At 44.4% G+C, this 22,262-nt stretch overlaps 1 long non-coding RNA gene across 1 annotated transcript in view; it reads right to left on the bottom strand.

Moving 5' to 3' along the window:
- LOC137332131 (uncharacterized) overlaps positions 1-13,153 on the bottom strand; it is a 28,502-nt gene extending 15,349 nt beyond the window's left edge. The window contains exons 1-2 of the long non-coding RNA XR_010965597.1: positions 13,077-13,153; positions 11,775-12,045 (exon numbers count right to left, since the gene is read on the bottom strand). This is a non-coding gene — a long non-coding RNA (uncharacterized lncRNA). The remainder of the gene's footprint in view (positions 1-11,774; positions 12,046-13,076) is intronic.
- Between the last annotated feature and the right edge of the window lie 9,109 nt (positions 13,154-22,262).

A 22,262-nucleotide genomic window follows, 5' to 3' on the forward strand; every position in this document is an offset into this window, starting at 1 on the left:
TGGACGCATCATACATATCGCAAATTGGTTTTCCCTTCAGAGTTTTCTATAGCTACTGCTATTGAGTAGAAAAAAAAACAAGGGTTTTTATGCTTCTTGGTTGAATAAATCTCACTTCTTGCAAACTCCACAGTTTATAAATTGTGGTCTAAATTGAGATTTAGTCATCGTTAACTAGGAATTGGATTCTGTATAGAATAAACTGCATTTCATTTCCTTACCAGAGGTTATTTTTCTTAAGGTAGGACTAAAGTAGTTCTACATTTTTCACACAATCTATTTGGTCTTAAGGCTCATTTGTTGTTTTTGTTTATAGTTCACCGCCATTTACAGGAAAAATAAGTTTAAAAGGGAAAAAAAATCAAAATAGAATAATGCAATTGCCAAATGGTATCACAAGGCACTGAGTCGTACAGTGGGTTAATACATTACTCTTTCAAGGTGTGACCTCAAGCTCAGACCGATGGAGTGGAAGTTTCTGTGCTAAGTGGTATGAGTTTGGACAGACTCAACCCAGCTGCTATTAGGCACCAGTCCACAACATAAAACTGCCTAAAAATTCAGCACAAATTGCCTTTCTAGCTTATAGAGCCCATAAAGAAAAGTGATGTTAAAATATAAATATTTATGTTTGTGCGGTTTGGGATGCATTTCTGAGATTTAGATTAAAACACATTTCTGGGATAGAGTAAAGGCAGATCTGTAACATGCCATACCTGATCTGGGAGTATTAGATTTTGATCTACAGAAGTGAAAAAAGTGTTCCATTCTCCTGCCTGGACATTGTTTGTTCATCCTTCTTCTCTTACCCTCCCTCAAAAAAAAGAACTCTTGTGCCTTAGTTGGATTCTGGTAAATGTGAGCTTCAAGACTTAATTCCGCGTGAATCTACCGCTACAGTTCATTGAAATGAAATGTAACAGTTTTCGGTTAGGCTGCTTGGTGAAGCAGTATTTCGTCTTAATTGATTGAAAAAAAATAAGATTGCTTATTTGCCTTATCGTAGCAGTATAGAATGAGAAAATGCCATTCCCCATCAAACCTGTTCCTGCCACAGATTATGAACCAACTCAATCTCCTAAGAGGGCACCCTTTAGGTAAAATCTTCAGCCATGTGAAATGTCACCCCAGACCCCAAAGTCAATCAAACAATACTTCATGCTTTTTGTCAGCTGTTTTCAGAGCTGCATGGAGAAATTCCTGTACTTGACAGCTCTGCCATCCTAGGTGAATGGGGCAAGCTGCTGCTTTAGGAGAAAAGGGCAATACAATGTTGAAAAATATTTACAGTATTTGCTATTCTTTCTGTACCTGGGACATAGTCAGTTGAATAATATATGGCTAGAAATTACTGTTGGCAATAATAGCAGATGAACTCTAAATCCATTTGTATGGCATTTCCTCTGTCTGCTACTTTACTGGGAGTTAACACATGGAAAGTAAACAGGCCAATGACTCTTAAAATAGCAGACAGAGGAATGCATTAGTTATTAATGCCAAAAGTAATTTTTTGCTTGGAGGGAGGTAGCACTAAGGCTTTAAATAACATGGGATCAATATCCCCTCCAGTACTCCTCAGGACTAGCTTCTGTCAGCACCTTTAAAACATTCAAACATAAAATGGTCAGATAGACTAATCTTTTGACAGAGAGCACTCTTCACAGAAAAATGTATTTACTTCAAATGCCTTAAATCTCAACTCCTAAATTGGCTTTTGTGTATGAGAAGAAAAACATTCTAAATTTCTTTTAGATATTAAGGTGACTATAAGAATGTGAGCAGTACCGATCTGGATTAGAACCTACTGGCCACCACTATCTTTGCATGGATCAACTGTACTGTAACCATTTATCCCACTGAATGTCTGCTTACATCATACTCTCCAAATAATGCTTAAAATTGTATAGATGACCTCTGTCCATCTATATAGGTTTAATTCAGAGTCCTGACTATGTACTAATGGGATTGTGGAATAATTGTCTGTATATTCTGTATTACATAGAATTACATAGTTGTATGCCTTGCAGGGACCAAAAAAGTTCAAATCTGAATCTTCCAGCCAATAATGAATCATACATAGAATTACTTGGAATGTACAGCACAGAAACAGGCCATTCGGCCCAATAGGTCCATGCCGGTGTTTATGCTCCACACGAGCCTCCTCCCTCCCGCCTTCGTCTAACCATATCAGCATATCCTTCTATTCCTTTCTCCCTCATGTTTATCTAGCTTCCCCTTAAATGCATCTATGCTAGTTGTCTCAACTACTCCTTGTGGTAGAGTTCCACATTCTAACCACTCTCTGGGTAAAGAAGTTTCTCCTGAATTCCCTATTGGATTTATTAGTGACTGTCTTACATTTATGGCCCCTAGTTCTGGTCTCCCCCGCAAGTGGAAACATCTTCTCTATGTCTACCCTATCAAACCCTTTCATAATCTTAAAGACCTCTATCAGGTCACCCCTGAATCTTCTCTTTACTAGAGAAAAGAGCACCGGCCTACTCAATCTTTCCTGAAAGGTATAATCTCTTAGTTCAGGTATCATCCAAGTAAATCTTTTTTGCATCTTTTCCAGTGCCTCTATATCCTTTTTATAATATGGAGACCAGAATTGTTCACAGTACTCCAAGTGTGGTCTATCCAAGGTTCTATACAAGTTTAACATAACTTCCCTGCTTTACAATTCTATCCCTCTAGAAATGAACCCCAATGCTTGGTTTGCTTTTTTATGGCCTATTAACTTGCGTCGTTACTTTTAGTGATTTCTGTATCTGTACCCCAGATCCCTCTGCTCTTCTACCCCATTTAGACCATTATTATCCAAGCAGCATGTGGCCCCCTTATTCATCCTACCAAAATGTAATACCTCACACTTATCTATATTGAAATTCATTTGCTAATTACACGCCCATTCTGCAGGTTTATTAATGTCTTCCTGTATTTTGTCGCAGTCCTCCTCAGTATTAACTATGCACCCCAACTTGGTGTCGTTCCCAAATTTTGAAATTGTACTTCCGATTCCCGAGTCCAAATTGTTTATGTAAATTGTGAACAACAGTGGTCCCAGCAACAATCCTTGTGGAACACCACTTCCCACCTTTTGCCAGTCTGAATAACTACCTTTAACTCCTACGCTCTGTTTTCTGTTTTGTAGCCAACTTGCTATCCATTCTGCTACTTGTCCCCTGACTCCACATAATTTGACCTTAGTCATGAGTCTACTATGTGGTACCTTATTGAAGGCCTTTTGAAAATCCAAATATATTACATCTACTCCATTACCCTTGTCTATACTTTCTGTTACTTCTTCAAAGAATTCAATAAGGTTGGTCAAGCATGACCTTCCCTTTTGAAATCCGTGCTGACCATTCTGTATTATATTTTCAGTTTCTAGATGTTTTTCCAATACATCTTTGAGTGAGGATTCTTTTATCTTTCCTATCACCGACAGTAAGCTAATTGGTCTATAGTTCCCTGGACTGGTTGTATCTCCCTTTTTAAATATAGGAATCACATTAGCTGTCCGCCAGTCCTCTGGCACTATTCCTTTTACTAATGAATTTTTATACATGTGTGATTGTGTTTGCTAGCTCTTCCCTAACTTCTTTTAATATGCATGGATGCAATCCATCCAGACCATGGGTTTTATCCGCTCTAAGTTTGATTAGTTTATCAATTATCTCCCCCCTTTCTATCTATGTCATGCCCACCACGTTATTCTCCCTAGTAAATACTGAGGCAAAGTAATGATTTAACATTGCTGCCATTTCGCCGATATTACCTGTGAGTTTATCGTGCCGATCCCTATCGTGATTTTTCTTTTGTTATTTATGTGTCTGTAGAATACTTTACCATTTCTTTTCATATATCTTGATAATTTAATTTCATAGTTTCTCTTTGCCTTCCTAATTGTTTTTATAAATTTCTTTCCTAACCTTTTTGTGTTCCCTTTTGTCATCCTTTCCTTTGTTGGCTATGTACTTAGTGTTTGCCTTTTTCTCTAGTTCCAATTTTGCTCATATTTACTTATTCATCCATGATTTATCTTTACTGCTTAGTTTATTCTTGCTTTTTAGTCGGATATATTTCTACTGGACCCCTATCATTTGACTGTTCCGGGAAATTCTATAATCCATTTAGAAAAAAATAATCTTTTCAAGATTTCTACAGAAAGTCTGAATGGGGCCCTATCGAATTTGAAGGCTATTACTCTTTCTACAATTTAGTTCATAGTCTTAAGTGATTAAATTCGCAAGTCTACAAAGAACCACTCCATGACAGAAAGTTTTATTATTAACTTTATTCAATAGACATAAACAGATCATACATTACCGATCTAGGAGGTACCAGTAGTCCTAACCTGGACCTATTTGTCAGCTTCTTTCTTCCCAGGGGTACACTCAGATTAAGTTGTTCACAATCTCACTATTTAAACTCTAAAACTACAAATGTACATAACCACTGGTTTCCCATTAACAGTTAGCTCAGTACACCTGTTTCTCACATCATTATGTCAAGAAGAGAAGAAAAACTCCATGTAAGATAAAGTTAGGAACTAAGCATGGCTATATCTTAGTAGATGTTAATAGTACACGTTCTTTGATTAGCTTGTCGTAGGCCTGAGCAAGGTCATGAGGTTTTATTATATGCATAACAATAAACTAATGACCAGGGCAAGACATTGTGGTTAAACCTGTCTAGCTTATCGGCTTACTGCAACATTTTTGAGAATTGCTGACACACCCGGAAGTACGGGTTTCGCCAACGTCCTTACGATTTTGACGTAAGGATGCCTTTTTTTTTGACAGGCTGGCCTCAGTCGGCCAGGAGAAGAGACAGGAAGCGGATGCGAGAAGGTAAGTCTTAGATGGAGGTGGGGGGAGGGGTGAGGTCAATCTTGGGGGGGTGGGGATGGTTGGGGTTGGGAGTCGTCGAGGGTCGGAATTGGGAGTCGTCAGGGGTCATTGGGGGGTTGTAGATTGTGGTGGGTGGTGGTGATCATGGGGGGGATGGTCGAAGATCGTGGGAGGGGTTGCTGCAAGTAGGCTGGTTGGGTCTGGGGGAAGCACTCCTGCTCCTCCATGCCCACAAGCTGTGTTATAGAGGCACTTACCTGCAGTTTCAGGCCTTTTCACCTCCTCTCACGTGGCATGAAGTAGAAAGCTGAGGAATCCCGAACCCCAGGAGTTAAAAACAAAAAAGCTGTAAAAATGGAGACCCGCACTCTCCTTGAAAGCTTTTAGTGACCAACCCGCCTCCTAAGAGTGCGTTGGTTGCCTGCCCCTTGTCCCGCCTCCGTTGAAACTGAAAATGGGCGGGTTGGGGTGGGTTTTTTATTTTAAAAATGTTTAGTGCCCGCCCCCTACCCCAACCCACCGTTTTTTCCGAGTTAAAATTTAGGCCCAGGTGTTTCCTCAAAGAGGCACAGATGGAGGTTCTATCACCTAAGTTTACTTTTGTCGACCCCTAATGGCTGGTTGAAGAGTGGCACTGGCAGCAGGTCACCTGACCATTCTTTCATCCAGAAATAATCTCTGACTGAGATCTTAAGACGAAGAGAAAATTAAGCAACTAAAACGTGTAAATTCCACAGGACTATCATATTGGTTAACTTTCTCCCTTTTGATCTGAGGTGCTGTGAACATGATTCCCCTCTGCATCCTCCCCACACAGGGGCTAAATTTCCCCTCTATGTACAGTGTTCCAAAGTATATCTGTACTGAAGAAGATCATGTATCCTGTGTGGTAAGACCAGGACATTCTTTTCTTGATTTGGTTCCACCTTCCTTGGCTATGGGAAACACTAACACTAAATTAAAATCAGCAAGACAGTTCATTCTCAGCCATTGGCTACAACACCAAAAACAACTTGCACCTTTGGGGAAACACCTGGGCCTAAATTTTAACTCGGAAAAAACAGTGGGTTGGGGGCGGGGGGGAGGCACTAAAAGTTTAAAAAATCTAAAACCCACCCCAACCCGCCCATTTCTAGTTTCAACAGAGGCGGGATGAGGGGTGGGCAACCAACCCGCTCTTAGGAGGCGGGTTGGTCACTAAAAGCTTTCAAGGAGACTGCGGGTCTCCATTTTTACCAAACAAAAACACCTTTAAAATAGTAAAACATCACAAGGCACTTCACAGGAGCGCTATTAAATAAAATTTGACACTGAGCCACATAAGGAGATATTAGGACAAGGAGACCAAAAGGTTGGTCAAAGAGGTAGGTTTCAAGGGGAGTTTTAAAGGAGGAGAGAGTGGTAGAGAGGCGGAGGGAATTCCAGAGCTTAGGGCCTAGGCAGCTGAAGGCACGGCCGCCAATGGTGAAGTGATGGAAATCGGGGATATGCAAGAAGCCAGAATTGGAGGAGTGCAGAGATTTGGAGGGCTGGAGGAGGTTCCAGAGATAGGGAGGGGCGAGGCTGTGGATTTGAAAACAAGGATGAGAATTTTAAAATCAAGGCGTATGTGGAGCGGGAGCCAATGTAGGTCAGTGAGCACAGGGGTGATGGGTGAACAGAACTTGGTGTGAGTTAGGATATGGGCAGCACAGTTTTGGATGAGCTTAAGTTTATGGTGGGTGGAAGATGGGAGGCCGGCCAAGAGAGCATTGGAATAGTCAAGTCTAGAAGTAACAAAGGCATTGATGGGGGTTTCAGCAGCAGATGAGCTGAGGCGGGGCAGAGACGGGCGATGTTACGGAGGTGGAAGCAGGTGGTCTTGGTGATGGAGCGAATATGGGGTCGGAAGCTCAGCTCAGGCTCAAATAGGATGCCAAGGTTGCGAACGGTCTGGTTTAGTCTCAGTCAATGGTCAGGGAGAGGGATGGAGTCAGTGGCTAGGGAAGGGAATACAATGCAATAACTGTAATATTCACACTCTTGGACATGACCCAATGAATTATAATCTATATAATTTTCTTAGAAGTTCTCTCTCGTAATCCTGCACTTCTATTGTTTGTACCTTGTATTCTCTTGATAGATCTGAAATGTACTATTCTGCTATCAGCACAAAACTAAAAGTAATAGAAAAATCTAAGTAAACAGAATAAAATATAGATAGAAAATGTCAGGCAAAAAAACACAAGGGAACATGGGGCAAGAGGGCTGTATTTGATTTAATCTGAATTGACCTTCTTTTGAAAAATAACATTTTGTTCCCAGAGACCTTGTACATGTTGAATTTATTTTTGGTTCAGCTTCTACTTAAAGATTTGTGCTTCTAAAATATTAATAGTGCTTCATTGTCCATATCTGCAGCTTTCCTTTAATGCAAAATGCCAAATTGACATTGCATAACTGGTATTCTTACTGTGTTATAGATTATATGCTGTGAACTTTAAAATGTTTCCAAATCTTTACAAAACTAAAGATTTGTTCAAGTGCCAGAATGATACTTGAAGCATAAGAACATAAAAAATAGGAGCAGGAGTAGGCCATACGGCCCCTCGAGCCTGCTCTGCCATTCAATAAGATCATGGCTGATCTTCAACCTCAATTCCACTTTCCCAACCTATCCCCATATCCCGATTCCCTTAGTATCCAAATGTTTATCGATCTCAATCTTGAATATACTCAATGTCTAAGCATCCACGGCCCTCTGGGGTAGAGAATTCCAATGATTCACAACCCTCTGAGTAAACAAATTTTTCCTCAGCTCTGTCCTAAATGACTGACCCCTTATCTTGAGACTATGACCTCTAGTTCTAGACTCTCCAGCCAGGACTCTCCATCCTCTCAGCATCTACCCTATCAAGCCCTCTAAGAATTTTATATGTATCAATGAGATCACCTCTCATTCTTCTAAACTCCAGAGAATGTAGGCCCATTCTACTCAATTTCTCCTCATAGGACAACCCTCTCATCCCAGGAATTAATCTAGTGAACCTTCGTTGCTCTGCCTCTAAGGCAAGTATATCCTTCCTTAGGTAAGGAGACCAAAACTGTATACAGTACTCCAGGTGTGGTCTCACCAAAGCCCTGTACAATTGCAGCAAGGGCATTTAGGGATGGGCAATAAATGCCGGCCTCGCAGCGCGCCCACATCCCATGAACAAATTTTTTAAAAAAGCAAGACTCTTAAAAAAATATTCTGCTTTTCTATTCTTCCTACCAAAGTGGATAATTTCACATTTCCCCACATTATATTCCATCTTCCACCTTCTCGCCCACTCACTTAACCTGTCCATATCCCTTTGCAGCCTCTTTGCGTCCTCCTCACAGCTTACTTTCCCACCTAGCTTTGTATTGTCAGCAAACTTGGATACATTACACTCGGTCCCCTCCTCCAGATCATTGATTTGGTTGTAAATAGCTGAGGCCCAAGCACTGAACCTTGCGGCACCCCACTAATTGCAACCCGCCAACCCGAAAATGACCTGTTTATTCCTACTGTCTGTTTTCTATCTGTTAATCAATCCTCTAGCCATGCTAATATATTACCCCCAATCCCATGAGCCCTAATCTTGTGTAACAACCTTGTGTGTGGCACCTTATCGAATGCCTTTTGAAAATCGAAATATACTACATCCACTGGTTTCCCTTTATCTATCTTGCTAGTTACATACTCAAAAAACTCTAATAGATTTGTCAAACACGATTTCCCTTTCATAAAACCATGTTGACTCTGCCTAATCATATTATGATTTTCTAAATGCCCTGTTACTTCGTCCTTTATAATAGACTCCAGTATTTTCCCTACTGCTGACAATCAGGCTAACTGGCCTATAGTTCCTTATTTTCTTTCTCCCTCCTCTGGAGATTGAGCAGCCAATGTTGTCTATTGTTCACATTTTGTGCCATGATTGTTTATATTTCCTTGCTTTTATTTCACAAACCAGCTTTCAACTGGAGGGGTGGGGGACAAAATGTGAACTAAATACCAGACAAGGCTCGAAATACACAATATATCCATCAGCATCTGAAAAGAGAAAAGGCAGGTTAATATTCAGATAACTAGTTCTGAAAAAGGGTCTGTATTCAAAACCTGTTTTTTTTTCCTCTTTTCTGATACTGCTGGACCTGCAATGTATTTCCAGCATTTTCTGTTTTTATTTCATATTTCTATATTTACAGGCTTTTCTTTTAATCTCTGGAACCTGAATTAGACTGATAGTGCATGCATTCATGGAACATGTGGGGGTAAATTTTAACTTCCAGCCAGGAGGGGAGTGGGGGGGCGGGGAAGATTTCCGGCTGTGAAACCCGGAAAGGTGAGTGGGCGGGACCTTAATGAGGCCCATCAATGGCACTTCCCTGTTTCGCGCCCGGCAGCCAGCCTGATTGGCAGTGAAAGGAGCTGCACATTAGAGAGGGGGGCGGGAGGGAGAGAGAGAGAGAGAGAGATCATTAGGCTTGGAAAAAATCAGAGGGGTGAGGGGCGGAGGTGGGGGGCCATGGATGACATCGGGGGGGGGGAGGTCAGCCACCATCGTAGATCGGGAGGGGGGGGCAGTCAACAAGCATTGTGGATCAGGGATATCAGTCACCATCGTAGATTGGGGAGGGGAGGGTCAGCAAGCATTGTGGATCGGGGGGGATGTGGTCAGCCACCATCACGGATCGGGGAAGCGGTGGCCGGGGGGGGGGGGTCAGCCACCATCGTGAATTGGGGGGGGTCATCAAGCATCGTGGATTGGGGGGGGTTAGCAAGCATCATGAAGCGGGGGGGGAGGGTCAGCCACCATCGTGGATTGGGAGGGGCTCAGCAAACATTGTGGATCCTGGGGGGGGCGTGGGCGTCCTGGGGGTGGGGTATCGGGATTGGCCGATCGCGGGGGTCCTGTCGGCCAGACGAGCTTGTTGGGCCCACAAGCAGTGCAATAAAGGCACTCCACCCTCGTGGATCCGGCTCTTCCCGCCTTCTTTCACCTGACGTGAATCGGAAGTGATGGGAAACCTGAACAGGTAAGGTTAAATTCATTTTAATTGTCCAATACAGAAAATATTAAGTACCTCAAGTATCTCAATGAGGTACATTGCCCCTTTAAGTATTGGCCCGCTGGCTTTAAATGGGGGCGGGACTTCTTGGTGTCTGCTCTCTACATGCAGACAAATCTGCCTGGGTTAAACCCAGAAGTGGGTGTGTTGCAGGTGGGCTGTGGTCCTGCTCGGAAAACTTGGCATTTTCACTGCCCACCCATCCTCATCCCACCCGTTCTTAGGGGTTAAAATTTATTCCATGATGTTTCTACCAGTTTTCCTTTTGCCCAAGTCTTTCATCATCCCATCCAGCTGTACGGCCACAATCCTATGGAATCTATGACTTGTGATTGGTGAACGTGAGTGTTGTATCCATGGCTCCTGAGTTATGAATCAAATGCGTGTACTGTGCTACTATCCTCCAATACTCAACATAGCATGCCAGTCAAACTTCAATTAGTTGGTCAGGTTTATGGTTTCTTTTACACTGGGAGTTGCCACTTCTGCAGTGGATTCAGGACCTGGCATAGTGATGGAGGCTGTTACACCCAGTTAGATGAGGCATACCAGCTTCCTAATAGCTGATAGTGGGCACTCCAGGAGGGTCACAAGTAGCCTGCACTCCTGAAGAATGGTCAATTTCTGAATTTCTGCTTCCCCCCCCACCCCGCATTTAAAATCAAGTTTGGATGAAGCATTGGACTGATCAGGTAAAACAAAAGCAACTTGCTAAGAGACAAACAGGTTAGAAGTCAGTAGAGCAGGCCATGTGACTTTGACAATACAACAAACCAGATCTGCTGTAGCAGACTGCATTCTGCATCCAGCTCATTAAGGCTTAAATACATCAATTAAAATCAAAAGACTGCTTTGCAAATTGTAAGATCTCAAGCACTAGAAGTCAGCTTGCATTTTACAAGGTGTCAGCCTTGGCTTAGTGGTAGCATTCTTGCCTCTGAGTTGGAAGGTTGTGGGGTTCACAGCCCCACTCTAGAGCACATGAGCTAGTTTTACTTTTCAGTGTAGTAGTGAGGGACTGCTGCCTTTCAGATGAGACATTAAATTGAGGCCCCTTCTGCCTGCTCAGGTGGATGTAAAAGATCCCATGGTACTATTGGAAGAAGAACAGGGGAGCTATGCTCACAGTACATTTAATCACATGGACAATATTTATCCCTCAACCAACACCAGCAAAGGTAGATTATCTCATTGCTGTATGTGGGACTTGCTGTGTGCATGTTTCCCTATATCGAAACTGATTACAATTCAGAAGTGCTTAATTGGCTGTGAAGTACATTGGAATGTCCTGAGATTGGGAAAGGTGCCATATAAAATGCAAGTTCTTTCTTTCGACTTAGTTTCACATCATTGTATATGAGAGTGTTATGTTTGAGTGTCTTTTATATGTAAGACCTGAGGTAGCACCACAGCTTCCTGACAAACAGTTCTCACACAGCTGGCTGCAAACAGAAGGTAAACCTGCCAAAATTCACTGAGACTGACTGCCATGCTGGCCCAGTAAAAGATGGGTCTTAGTGAAACTGGCAGGTTTAACTTTTGGAGTGCAGCCAAATGCGAGAAACCCTTCTGTGATAAACTGGTGATACTAGCACAGGTCTTGCATAGATTAAAAGCAGCTTGGTTTTACTACTTGGGAAAGAGAGAGATTGTTTTCTTTCTGTTCTATAACATTTCAAACACATCAGTCCAGCTTTCTGTGATATCAATTTCAATATGACAGAGCAAAAGGATGGATAGAAAATTAAATTAAATCCTCCAAAGAATGAATATGAATCTTGTCTCTTTTGTTTATATGCTGCTGTGTTTGTTTTTACTATTGATGCTGAAATTTCTTACCTAAACCATGCAAGGATGCATTTCAGCTGCATCAGGGCATCAGGTGCTCCAGTTGCTGGTGGGGTCATTGTGAAACTTGCAAAATTGTTGTGTCGTAAGTGAGTTCACACTTCTGATTATCTCCCAGCAATACGTGGTGTGACTTTAGAGCCAAGCAGACAAGCAAGGTCCCAGGTTTGATGTTTGGTCTGAACTGGTTTGACTGATTGCTGCTGACGTGGTGCTACCAAAGTGGGCACATTTAATTCTGCAGTAGCAAAATCTTGAAGCTCTGGAGAAAAATTATATTTATTTTATTGATCCTGTATTTGCTAATGGCTCATTCGCACAACATCAATCTTGACAATAAATCTGAAATAATCTGGCTTTAGTGGTCCTGGCTAGGGAGGTGAAAAATACAGCAAGACTTTTGTTCCTGATTGCTATCTGTTTAAACTAAAGTGCGTGAATGTTGGCCTTGGTTGTGATAATTCTTTGTCAGCAGTCTATTCGATTATAATCACTGTGTAGTTCACACTTGAAGAATGAGTACTTGAACTGCCAGTGCCCATGGAACCATGCCCAGGATAAGTCACTGTCTTTAAGCTAAAAACTGGGAGGAAATAGTGAAAATTGTGCTGAAAATAACACAGTTGTGAGAATTCACATTTAAACACCTATTTTGTACCAAAGTAATGGAAATGCTGGTTTACCATGAGTAAGTGCGATTGTTAGCATTATTTCATTCTAGCACAGTTAGAGGGGCAGCAAGTAAAAAATGCCACTATCAAAACTGTTTTGATTTTCTCATAATCATCACAACACATTCTATTTCTCAGTAACACTCTTAAAAAAATATTCTGCTACATATTTGTGGAATGATTCAGCCATGAACAAGGGATAGTTTCTGAGCAGCATTACGAATGACAACTTTCAGAAACAAGGCACAAAAGGTGACACATTAAGGCTGCAGTTATATTGCCACTTTTACATCAATGCAAAGCAGTATCCAGTGAGACCTGCCAGAGAGCCCTTTATGCACAGAGTTCCTTTGTGGCTGATCATACTGTGGCCTGGATGGATGTGCAGCAAACAACTGATCTGTCAGTTGGACCCTCGACAGATACTTGTCTAAGACCAATAGATACAGTATGACTTCAGCCCTAAACATGTCACACATGGAAAATTATTCACTTGGCAGTTTGCACTTGGTAGTGTTAAATAAGCAGTGCAATTTTTTAGATCTGCAAAATAGAAACTTATTAGCATTTCTGTCATTGTAGTTAGAACATAAGAAGCTGGGAATGCAGCTCAGGAACTTACCTTTTCCCATCCAGATATGTAAGAAATTCAGTTATTTTCTGTGGAAAAGGGTAGCAAAATCAGGCCTGCCTGGTTTCTGCAGCACTGTGTTTTATTTAACTATGCAAAAATAGAAGTCCTGAATAAAATGGCCTTATGTTACAATAAATTATTTGTGTAGCAAATTTTACATAACAAAGTTCCCGAGGCACATTAACAGAAGACGCCATTGACACTGAGCAGGAAGTGGAGAAGTTGGGGGAGGTGACAGAAAGCAACGTCAAAGAGGTGAGTTTTGAGAAGGGGAGGGAGGTAGAAATGCAAAAATGGTTTAGAGAAAGAACTGCAGAGTTTTGTTTTATTCATTCATTGGTTTTTGGGCGTCGCTGGCAAGGCCAGCATTTATTGCCCACCCTGAATTGCCCCTGAGAAGGTGGTGGTGAGCCTTCTTAAACTGCTGCAGTCCCTATGGTGAAGGTTCGCCCACAGTGCTGTTTGGTAGGGAGTTCCAGGATTTTGACCCAGCGACGATGAAGGAATGGTGATATATTTCCAAGTCAGGATGGTGTGTGACTTGGAGGGGAACGTGCAGGTGGTGTTGTTCCCATGTGCCTGCTGCCCTTGTCCTTCTAGGTGGTAGAGGTTGCGGGTTTGGGAGGTGCTTTCGACGATGCCGTGGTGAGTTGCTGCAGTGCATCTTGCAGACAGTACACACTGCAGCCACGGTATGCAGGTGGTGGAGGGAGTGAATGTTTAAGGTGGTGGATGGGGTGCCAATCAAGTGGGCTGCTTTGTCCTGGATGGTGTCAAGCTTCTTGAGTGTTGTTGGAACTGCACTCATCCAGGCAAGTGGAGAGTATTCCATCACACTCCTGACTTGTGCCTTGTAGATGGTGGAAAGACTTTGGGGAATCAGGAGGTGAGTCACTCGCCGCAGAATACACAGCCTCTGACCTGCTCTTGTAGCCATGGTATTTATGTGGCCGGTCTAGTTAAGTTTCTGGTCAATGGTAACCCCCAGGATGTTGATGGTGGGGGGATTCGGCAATGGTAAAGCCATTGAATGTCAAGGGGAGGTGGTTAGACTCTCTCTTGTTGGAGATGGTCATTGCCTGGCACTTGTCTGGAGTGAATGTTACTTGCCACTTATGAGCCCAGGTCTTGCTGCGTGCGGGCTCGGACTGCTTTATTATCTGAGGGATTGCGAATGGAACTGAACACTGTGCAATCATCAGTGAACATCCCCATTTCTGACCTTATGATGGAGGAAAGGTCATTGATGAAGCAGCTGAAGATGGTTGGGCCACTGCCCTGAGGAACTCCTGCGGCATCCTGGGTCTGAGATGATTGGCCTCCAATAACCACTACCATCTTCCTTTGTGCTAGGTATGACTCCAGCCACTGGAGAGTTTTCCCCCTGATTTTCAATGATTTCAATTTTACTAGTTCTTCTTGATGCCACACTCTGTCAAATGCTGCCTTGATATCAAGGCCAGTCACTCTCACCTCACCTCTGGAATTCAACTCTTTGATCCATGATTGGACCAAGGCTGTAATGATGTCGGGAGCCGAGTGGTCCTGGCGGAACCCAAACTGAGCATCGGTGAGCAGGGTATTGGTGAGTAAGTGCTGCTTGAAAGCACTGTCGATGACACCTTCCATCAATTTGCTGATGATTGAGAGTAGACTGATGGGGCAGTAATTGGCCAGATTGGATTTGACATGCTTTTTGTGTACAGGACATACCTGGGCAATTTTCCACTTTGTCGGGTAGATGCCAGTGTTGTAGCTATACTGGAACAGTTTGGCTAGAGGCGTGGCTAGTTCTGGAGCACAAGTCTTCAGCACTACAGCCGGGATGTTGTCGGGGCCCATTGCCTTTGCTGTATCCAGTGCACTCAACCGTTTCTTGATATCACGTGGAGTGAATCGATTTGGCTGAAGACTGGCCTCTGTGATGGTGGGGATCTCGGGAGGAGGCCGAGATGGATCATCCACTCAGCACTTCTGGCTGAAGTCGGTTGCAAAAGCTTCAGCCTTGTCTTTTGCACTCAAGTGCTGGGTAAGGTGGCTTGAGGCTGTCTAACTGATAGTGGAGTAGAGATGCATTGCATCAGCCTCATTTCAGTGGTAGTGGTCCTTCCTCTGCAACAGTAGATTGTCGGTTCAAGCCCCACTCCTGAGACTTGAGCACATAACCCAGACTGACACTTCTGTGTAGAACTGAGGGAGTGCTGCACTGTCAAAGGTGCTGGGGGTTAAATTGGATAATCCCTGAAAACGGGCACAGGGAGTGTGGTACGCGATTAACCCGGGCCTGATCGTTGCGATGCAGGCAGCATGTTACATTCGCACTGCCTGCTGTTTTAAATGATCGTTTCGTGCAGCCAGCGCGACTTGCGCTGTTGATTGCCTGCATGCATCAGCAGGGGACCCCGATATCATGAGTGGCTCGCGCTTCTTAAAGGCAGCCTCTACTTCTTAAAGGGGAGGTGCATTGTGGCTGCAAGAAGTGGTGGGAATCATTTGAGAAGTGATTCAGTGCTCTAACACTTTGAAGAATGTCTGCGGGTGCACTAAGGTTCTCTGATGATGCACTGGAGGCCTTGGTGCAAGAGGTGGAGAGAAGGAGGGGCATCCTGTATCTGCAGGAGGCAGGAGGCCCTCCTGAATTATGCTCAAGAGGTAGCGGGAGGAAGTAGCAGAGGAGGTAAATGCCAGCAGCATAGCTCCAAGAACATGGATGCAGTGCAGGAAGAAGTTCAATAATTTGACACGAGTTGTTAAGGTGAGTGAGTTCAAGTTTCAAGTGGCATATACTACCATCTGTACCACTAGCCTCATCCACTGCTCAATTCACTAAATCCCCATCACCCACCTAACAACAACCTCTTTCAATTAGTACTCAACCATTCAAATCATAAGCTTTATCTCACTCTCACACACTTAGCACTGTTGCAAGCCTAACACACACTGGCAGCTATTCAACTATGTCAACCACATCACCCAAACATCTTGCAGGACACTCACTGACACACTTCCCTCTTTCTTGCAGGAGAAGGTGACACATAACAGGAGGCAGCAACGAGCGTTTTAACTCCCATGGAGGAGACAGTGTTGGCCGTCATGGGGAGGGGCATCGCTGAGGCAGTGGCCAATGACAGCACTGGAGGGATTGATGATGAGAGTCTCTGCATACTTAATCCTCATTCTCTCTTCCCACTTCTCCCTCATCCTACAATCTTTTCTGACTCACGTGCTGCAGATGGTGTAAGCACACACGTCTTACTTTCTCCTCTCCCCGCATCACAACCCAACCCATGTCCCTTTGTCACTTCAGATACCCAAGAACTGGAACCTTCCCAGTCAGAGGAGGCAGAGGAAGATAACAGTGATGATGAAGAGACACCGACATTCAATCTCACACTCGCAGCCACCAGCTCAGATACTGACACTGAGCGTACTTTAGAGCCTAGGATAGAGGAGGGATCTGCACATGGTGAGACACCGGACACAAGTGCGCAGGAACCAGGTTGGGGGGAAAGAATCCAACAGATCACCAGGATTGCTGAGGCACCGCCCCAGGAGAGTGGCAGTGGCATCATGGAAAACTAACCTGCTGTCCTCTACCAAAGTGAATAACCTCGCATTTCCCCACGATACTCCATCTGCCACTTTCTTGCCCACTCATTTAACCTGTCTATATCCCTTTGCAGACTCTTTGTGTCCTCCTCACAGCTTACTTTCCCACCTAGCTTTGTATCATCAGCAAACTTGGATACATTACACTTGGTCCCTTCATCTAAGTCATTAATATAGATTGTAAATAGCTGAGGCCCAAGCACTGATCCTTGCGGCACCCCACTAGTTACAACCTGCCACCAGAAAGTGACCTGTTTATTCCTACTCTCTGTTTTTTATCCGTTAACCAATCCTCTATCCATGCTAGTATATTACACCCAACCCCATGAGCCCTTATCTTGTGTGAAAATCCTTTGTATGGCACCTTATCGAGTGCCTTTTGAAAATCCAAATGTACTATATCCACTGGTTCCCCTTTATCTACCCTGCTAGTTACACCCTCAAAAAACTCCAATAGATTTGTCAAACATGATTTCCCTTTCATAAAACCATGTTGACTCTGCCTAATCATATTATGATTTTGAAGTGCCCAGTTACCACGTCCTTAATAATAGATTCCAGCATTTTTCCTACTACTGATGTCAGGCTAACTGGCCCGTAGTTCCCTGTTTTCTCTGTCCCTCCTTTCTTGAATAGTGGTGTTACATTTGCTACCTTCCAATTCACAGGGACAGTTCTAGAATCTAGGGAATGCTGGAAGATCAAAACCAATGCATCCACTATCCACTTTTAGAACCCTAGGATGTAGGCCATCAGGTTGAGGGGATTTGTCCGCTTTTAGTCCCATTAATTTTTCCAGTACTTTTTCTTTACTAATTTTAATTACTTTAAGTTCCTCACTCTCGTTAGACCCTTGGGGCTCGATTTTCGCGTCGGGTTTCCTGCGGGTTTCCAGCGGGGGGGGGCCCCGAAAATCCCGATATCCGGTCACGTGACCGGATCGCGCCGAAATCCCGGCCACTTCCGGGTACCGCGCTGACGTGCGGGGCTGCGCGCGCAAGCCCCACTGGTGGGAACCCCGCAGGCAATTAAAGCCAGCGGGGTTCCACTTGAGTGTACTTACCTTGCTTGTTGAGGTCATTTAATGGGCTGAAGCAGCTGTCAAAAGAGGAAGTGTGGGATTTTAGGTTCAAGGCAGTGAGTTTCACACACTGGGGGAAACAGTCTCTCTCCAACCAGGCGTGTTGCAGCCAGCAGCCTGTGGCAGGTGCCAAGGTGCACTCCACGGGGGAGAGCCCTCACCCACGCAGGAGGCCACCGCGTCACATAGGGCAACCCCTGCCCCCCACCACCCCCCGCCAAGCCAGAGGACAGACCGACACGAAACCGCAGCCCCAGTCCGAGGAACCACCCACCTACCCTGCACAACCCCTCAGACCAACACCTGCCAGATGGGTGGTGCGTGGACACCCTCGGAGGACGAACAGCATGACCAGCCCCAGCAGCCTCGCAGTCCACGCCGTCCGCCGCAGAGACGTGGAGCCCCCCAACACGGTGTTGTTGCACGCCCACCTGCACAGCAGGAGGGAGGGCTACCGCAGGGAGAGACGCATCGCCGAGGGCACTACCCTCGCCACAGGGTCCACAGACCGAGGCACAGCTCCCCAGACCTCTCCGAGCAGCAGTGCACAGGGAGGCGCAGATTCGCTCGACATGTAGTCGTGGAGATCTGCAGGCTCTTTCATGCCGAGCTGCTCCTGGCTGGCCCCAGCACCAACTGCTTACCTGTCGCTGTCAAAGTCACCACTGACCTCCACAACTTCTCCTCCGCATCCTTCCAGGGTGCAGCCGGCTACACCGCCGATGTCTCCCAGTCGTCTGCGCGGAAGAGCCCTGCAAATACACCTGCACCTACTCTGCAGTAACACGATGGGTGGCATCAGTGGTGGGTCCTCATAGTGATACCCAGGAGCGGGCATTATTGGACACAACGGACAGGATTCGCGGAGACATGGCAGTGGTGGTGTCAATATAATGTGTGCTGTTTGTTGCTCTGAAATTCAATATAGGTAACACCCAGGACAAACTGTCAGACACCCTTGTGCACCCCCTTCATGCTCACGACACATTTGCCTTACGCTGCCTACTGCACATATGTGATGCATGCCCTGTGGCTGCAGCACAGGTGGTGGCAGGTTGAGTGAGGCTGGCCGTGAGAGAGATGCACGAGAGGGTGAGTATGGGATGGAGAAGTGAGATTGTATGAGGATTGGGTTGCGTGTTAGTGGCAAGATGAGTACTGGCGAGGTGAGTAGGTGGAGGTAAGATGAGGATGGGGTTTGAGTGGGTATGAAGGGTGATGTGACAGAGTAGTGTTGGCGGTGCCGAAGGAGATGTGGGGTGGGGGCAGTGTTGTGGCAGACGGAGTGTAGGGGAAAGACTTCGTGTTCTCACTGTGGCTGACCTACTGCGGTCATTGGAGGGCCTCCTGCACTGTATGCAGGTGGGCGATATGTTGGTGGTGCAGGTGACCTCCTCTGCCACCTCGAGCCAGGCCTTCTTGGTGGCAGAGGCAGGCCGCTTCCTCCCGCCCGCCGGGGGGAAGATCTCTGTCCTCCCCCTCCTCCTCACCCCATCTGATGATACCTGGGGTGAGGCATCATTAAACTGGGAGCAGCCTTCCCCCTGGGCTGCTCCATGCTGCAATTTGTTCCATTGGTTGCAGCATCTGTCAGTGGAGGACTGCCCCTTTAACTAGAGAGCCTCCAGCTGACAGATCGTACTGCGTATGCGCAGCCCGCCCGACGCGCAGGCCAGCAGCGTGGACCCCGGAGGAGCAGGTAATTGATTCCTATTAGTGTGTTGCCTGCTACGATCGCGCGGGCAACCCACTAATTTCACCGAGCGTGTTGACCACGCTCCCGAAACCCAACCCGCCGGAAACCCGCAGGCCTGGCAAATTCGAGCCCAAAATATTTGTTTAATGTCTCTGCCATTTCCTTATTCCCCATTATAATTTCTCCTGTGTCTGCCTCTAAGGGACTCACATTTAATTTCACTAATCTCTTGCTCTTCACATACTTGTAGGAGCTCTTACAATCTGTTTTTATATTTGCTAGTATACTCTCATATTCAATTTTCTCCCTCTTCATCAATTTTTAGGTCATCCCCTTTGCTGGTTTCTAAAACTCTCCCAATCCTCAGGCTTACTACTCTTCTAGGCAACATTATAGGCCTCTACTTTTAATCTAATACTATCCTTAACTTCTTTAGTTAGACATGGATGGATCACTTTTCCTGTGTAGTTTTTATTCTTCAATGGAATGTATATTTGTTGAGAATTATGAAATATTTCTTTAAATGTTCACCAAGATCCTTTCTCATTACTGTCTTTATGTCATCATTTATTATCAGGGCTACCCCCCTCCTTTTCCATTTTGTCTGTCTTCAAAAAGTCAGTGTAAGTAATAAATATATATATATGCCAATATATCTTTTACTTATATTGTTCTTGTCTTTGAATAAAGGCCATGAGGCTGTTGGTGCCAGAGTATAATAGCTTTATTAAGAAGTTATACTAAGTAACAAAGATGTTTAAAACACAAGAATACATTTAAGTATGCTGGTTAGATTGATACAACCTGGCTTATTGTTTGCGTAACAGCAGACCCCAAAATGCGTCTTTGGCAGCCTGATCCATATGGGCATCCAGCCTTGCCCCGAGAACGTTCTGGCTCATTACCGAAAAACACCTCACTTATATATGTTTTAAAAACAAACAACTTTGTACGTCTGAGCTTCCCATCAATCACTCCTCTGTCTCAAAAGGGAGGCTATTAGTCCCACTCCCATCCTGTCAACATTAATTCTCACGGTCCTATCCTAACTCCCTTTTGCATACCTTCAATGATACCACCATTAAGATGGCCCAGGTGAGCAGTTTGTTTTGAAATGAACAGCAAGCCCTTTGTTCACAGCTGACTTAACATTTATTTGACTGTAACATAAGATATATAATAATGTGACTTAGGTTTATAATAATATAGAAAGCTTGCATAGTGCTTTTCTTACAGTCAAGTACCCTGGAATATTTAGTTCCCAACCTTGGTCACTTTGCAACCATGTCTCAGTAATGGCTACTCGATCAAACCCATTTATCTCTATTTGTGCCATTAATTCATCTACCCTGTTAAGAATGCTTTGTGCATTCAGATAAAGTGCCTTTAATTTTAACTTTTTACAATTTTTTCCGGATTTGACCTTATTCACTGATGCACTATTACTGCTAACCTCTCTGTTCCTTCCTGACACACTCTGCTTATCTTTACCCAAATCACTACACTGCTCCACAACCTTGACTTTTCTCTTTAGATTTATAAATTTACCCTTACCTGAACCTTCCTCCCACATTTTAGCTTAAAGCCCAATCCACTTATGACCTGTAAAAGTTGAATCTTTTGTACATTTCTCACTATTCCCTCATGCTCCAGAGCCCTCAGAGAGCTGGTGGCTTTTCACCCCTACCTAGTTACTGGTCCCTCCCCCCAGTATCAGCTCCCCATCAATCCACTGCAGGCAGCTCCCTGGTCTCCACTTCCTACTTACCCCTGTCATTATTGAGCCTCTTGTCTGATCCAACCACTGGTTTGAGATACAATTAACAAATACAAATTAAATGCTTTAAGCAACACGCATCCAATTCCCAGCACTGCGTTAGAAAACTGGCTAAAAGACAGTTTCTGCATTGGGGGTAGGGAACATAGGAAAGCCCACAGTCAATAGTACCTCCCCACCTCCTTAATCCTGCCAGAACCCAGGCTGCCCCAACACTAGCAGCCTCGAGAACTGCCCCCCACTCTCTCTAATCCACTCGAGACCTTCTCCCCACCACTGAGTAAAAATGCCAAGATACCGTTTAATAAAAATAGAATTTGAATTGTTCAGTCACTGTAAATCAGTGGCCCTGATATTGTGTATTGCAATGCATAACACTCATGTTGTGAGAAACCAGTGTATTCTCCAATTCACCATGACTGACACCACAAGAGATCTGCTGCAGACCTCTATAGCAGCTAAATGGTCAGTGAAGAAGAGATAGTAGACAGTTGTGATAGAAATGTTAGGATTCAGAGAACCCTTAAAGACTCTATAAAGATTCCCAGGGACAGACTTGAATGGACTCCCAGGGAATGGCAGAGGTATTAAATGATTACTTTGCATCATTCTTTAATCCTGAAGACGATGCTCAACTACCAGCAGGAGGTTGCACTATTAACAGAAAAATTGTAAATTTTAAAATAGGTCAGGATATCATCTTAAATAGAATTAGAAACCTTAAAACAGATCCGGCTGCCAGCCCAGATGACATCCACCCAAATCTTCTTAAAGAAATGGGGCATGTGCTTTGTGAGTCCCTTCCTTGCATCTTTAACAGCTCAGGGGCTGTTCCCTCAGACTGGAAGGATGCCCAAGTAGTTCCAGTTTTCAAAAAGGGATCAAAGCAGTACCAAGAAATATAGGCCTATTTTTTTTTTACTTCAGTTATAGGTAAGGTGCTCAAAGGGATCGTAAAAGATGCTATCTATGATTACCTAGACAGAGAAGGAGTCATCAGGGACACCCATC

This window comes from Heptranchias perlo, chromosome 14 (genome assembly GCF_035084215.1).
Source record: "Heptranchias perlo isolate sHepPer1 chromosome 14, sHepPer1.hap1, whole genome shotgun sequence".
NCBI lineage: Eukaryota > Metazoa > Chordata > Chondrichthyes > Hexanchiformes > Hexanchidae > Heptranchias > Heptranchias perlo.